Below are 4,149 nucleotides of genomic sequence, written 5' to 3'. Positions count from 1 at the left end.
TATACCTTCCTCAAAACAGCCACCATACCTACCTATTATGGCATTTCCATAGCCATTCCGAGATATATTGCCATGCAACTTTCCACCGTTCTGTTTATTATGACACGCTCCATCATTGTCATATTGCTTTGCATGATCATGTAGTTGACATCGTATTTATGAAAAAGCCACCGTTCATAATTCTTTCATATATGTCACTCATGAGTCATTGCACATCCCGGTATACCGCCGGAGGCATTCATATAGAGTCATACTTTGTTCTAGTATCGAGTTGTAATCATTGAGTTGTAAATAAATAGAAGTGTGATGATCATCATTCATAGAGTATTGTCCCAATAAAAAGAGAGAGAAAGGCCAAATAAAAAAAGGAAGGCCCAAAAAAAGAAAATAAAAAGGGAGAATACTACTATCCTTTTACCACACTTGTGCTTCAAAGTAGCACCATGATCTTCATGATAGAGTCTCTTATGTTGTTACTTTCATATACTAGTGGGAAATCTTCATTATAGAACTTGGCTTGTATATTCCAATGACGGCCTTCCTCAAAATGTCCTAGGTCTTCGTGAGCAAGCGAGTTGTATGCACACCCACTTAGTTTCTTTTTGAGCTTTCATACACTTATAGCTCTAGTGCATCCGTTGCATGGCAATCCCTACTCACTCACATTGATATCTATCAATGGGCATCTCCATAGCCCGCTGATACGCCTAGTTGATGTGATACTATCTTCGCCCTTTTTGTCTTCTCCAATCACCATTCTATTCCACATATAGTGCTATGTCCATGGCTCACGCTCATGTATTGCGTGAAGATTGAAAAAGTTTGAGAACATCAAAAGTATGAAACAATTGCTTGGCTTGTCATCGGGGTTGTGAATGATTTAAATACGTTGTGTGGTGAAGATGGAGCATAGCCAGACTATATGATTTCGTAGGGATAGCTTTCTTTGGCCATGTTATTTTGAGAAGACATAATTGCTTTGTTAGTATGCTTGAAGTATTATTATTTTTATGTCAATATTAAACTTTTTTCTTGAATTATGGATCTGAATATTCTTGCCACAATAAAGAGAATTACATGGATAAATATGTTAGGTAGCATTCCACATCCAAAATTCTCTTTTTATCATTTACCTAGTCGAGGACGAGCATGAATTAAGCTTGGGGATGCTGATACGTCTCCAACGTATCTATAATTTTTGATTGTTCCATGCTATCATATTATCTGTTTTGGATGTTTATGGGCTTTATTATACACTTTTATATTATTTTTGGGACTAACCTATTAACCCAGAGCCCAGTGCCAGTTTCTGTTTTTTCCTTGTTTTAGAGTATCGCAGAAAAGGAAAATCAAACAGAGTCCAATTGACCTGAAACTTCACGGAACTTATTTTTGGACCAGAAGAAGCCCACGGAGTATCAGAGATGGACCAGGAGAGTCCCTGGATGCCCACGAGGGTGGGGGGCGCGCCACCCCCTGGGCGCGCCCCCCTGCCTCGTGGATAGCCTGGAGATCCACCGACGTACTTCTTCCTCCTATATATACCCATATACCCTAAAAACTTTGGGGAGCAGAATAGATCGGGAGTTCCGCCGCCAAAAGCCTCCGTAGCCACCGAAAACCAATCTAGACCCGTTCCGGCACCCTGCCGGAGGGGGGAATCCCTCTCTGGTGGCCATCTTCATCATCTCGGAGCTCTCCATGACGAGGAGGGAGTAGTTCTCCCTCGGGGCTGAGGGTATGTACCAGTAGCTATGTGTTTGATCTCTCTCTCTCTCTTGTGTTCTTGAGGTGGTACGATCTTGATGTATTGCGAGCTTTGCTATTATAGTTGGATCTTATGATGTTTCTCCCCCTCTACTCTCTTGTAATGGATTGAGTTTTCCCTTTGAAGTTATCTTATCAGATTGAGTCTTTAAGGATTTGAGAACACTTGATGTATGTCTTGCCGTGCTTATTTGTGGTGACAATGGGATATCACGTGATCCACTTGATGTATGTTTTGGTGCTCAACTTGCGGGTTCCGCCCATGAACCTATGCATAGGGGTTGGCACACGTTTTCATCTTGACTCTCCGTTAGAATCTTTGGGGCACTCTTTGAAGTTCTTTGTGTTGGTTTGAATAGATGAATCTGAGATTGTGTGATGCATATCGTATAATCATACCCGCGGATACTTGAGGTGACATTGGAGTATCTAGGTGACATAGGGTCGCTACAAAAAAAAGACACATCCGTGACATTTTGGGTCGAATGAATTTTTTTTCTGTCATACATATGACACTTCTATGACGATAATTGTGACAAAACCCGGTATCATCATAGATGTGGTGGGCTCCTACTTCTATGACAAAAAATCATGACAGAAAATGGGCTTTTCGTCCTGGGCGGGCCGGAGACGCAGCTGCATGACATTCTTTGGGCCGTCCATGACGGAAAAAACCATGGTAGAAGCGAGGGGGAGGAAAATTTCGGGGAGTTCCCGGTTACGGTGGGAGGTCGGGGGCCGAGTGATGCGCGTTTCTCTCGTACACGTACGCGCGTGTGTGCGAGGAGTTGGCTCTAACTGAACCCGAGCGAGGCGTTGGGCTCTAACTGAACCCGAGCGATTGCACTGCAGGCTACGCGTTACTGAACCCGAGCGATCGATCGATGGCTATTAACTGAACCCGATCGAGCGATTCCTTCGCTACTGCTGCTAACTGAAGCCGATCGATGGGATGAACAGTGAGCGTTGCGGGGGCGGGGGGGGGGGGGGGGGGGGGGGGGGGGGGGGGGGGGGGTTGGATGAATAGTGAGCGATGGCGTTGCCTCTGGATGAACAGGACCCCGTGGTGTGGTGGAGGGCTGGATGAATAGTAGACGGTGGAGGGGTGCCCGTGGAGGGGTAGATGAACAGGACCCCGTGGTGTGGAGGGCTGGATGAATAGTAGACGGTGGAGGGGTGGTTGAACAGGACCTCGTGGTGTGGAGGGCTGGATGAACAGTAGACGGTGGAGGGGTGCCCGTGGAGGGGTGGTTGAACAGGACCCCGTGGTGTGGAGGGCTGGATGAACAGTAGACGGTGGAGGGGTGGTTGAACAGTAGCCGGTGGAGTAGCGCGCGGTGGAGGCTGGATGAACAGTAGCTCGTGGACGCTGGAGGGGGTCGATGGTGGAGATGAACAGTATCCCGTGGAGTCCCGTTTTGCGGTACGCCACACCCCTCCCGATGAACAGGACCCCTGTTTCGACCGTAGCGCTCCAACACAAGTCCGTTTCGTCCGTTTTGCAGTACGCCACACCCCTCCCGATCAACAGGACCCCCGTTTCGACCGTAGGAGGTCCGTTTCCTTCGTTTTGCGGTACGCCAGACCCCTTCCGATGAACAGGACCCCGTTTCGAACGTGGCCGGTCGAACACAAGGCCGTTTCCTCCGTTCTGCGGTACTCCAGGCCTCGTTTCCATCGCCTGTTTCGTCCAAGCCCTCCCGATGAACACGACGCATTCAGTTGCCTCCCCATGAACACGACGCATTCCGTTGCCTCCCCATGAACACAACGACGATGCTGTTTGTCCGTTCCGACCTAGCCATGTACACGAGCCGTCGCTGTACGTATGCGCGAGTAGGCGTTCGAGACCCCGCCCGTATGTACACATACGTGGCCGTATTTTCTTTCTTGCACCCTGGCCGTTGTACGTACGTGTAAATGCTACGTGCGCGCCTCTATTATGACATGTGCGCGCCTCTACTACGACACGTGCACGCCTCTACATCGACCAGTATGTACGTACACGTTCGCGACCAGAATGACAATGCTACGTATGCTTCAACCAGGTGGGTCCCGACTGTCAGGCACTTCCTTGCCTGCGAAGATGTAGCTGGTTGGTCCCAGCAGTCAGGGGGCGAATCGTTTTGTTTTTTTTGCCCGGACGCACTTCCTTGCGTGCGAAGATGTAGCTGGTGGGTCCCAGCAGTCAGGGGGAATCGTTTTTTTCACGAAATACGGTGGCCCGTCCGGTGGGTCCCGCTGTCAGGTGGAGGAATAATTATTTTGCACGTAATAAGGAGGCACTTCCTTGCTATGGCCGTGGACCCAGCTGTCGGCCTCTGCACGTACAGTCCACGTCCGATGGAAGCCGTTCCTTGACCACGTTGACCACGCCGCATC

Source organism: Triticum urartu, chromosome 2 (genome assembly GCF_003073215.2).
Source record: "Triticum urartu cultivar G1812 chromosome 2, Tu2.1, whole genome shotgun sequence".
Lineage (NCBI taxonomy): Eukaryota > Viridiplantae > Streptophyta > Magnoliopsida > Poales > Poaceae > Triticum > Triticum urartu.
The sequence above is the reverse complement of the archived record's forward strand: the minus strand, read 5'-3'. Positions refer to the sequence as shown.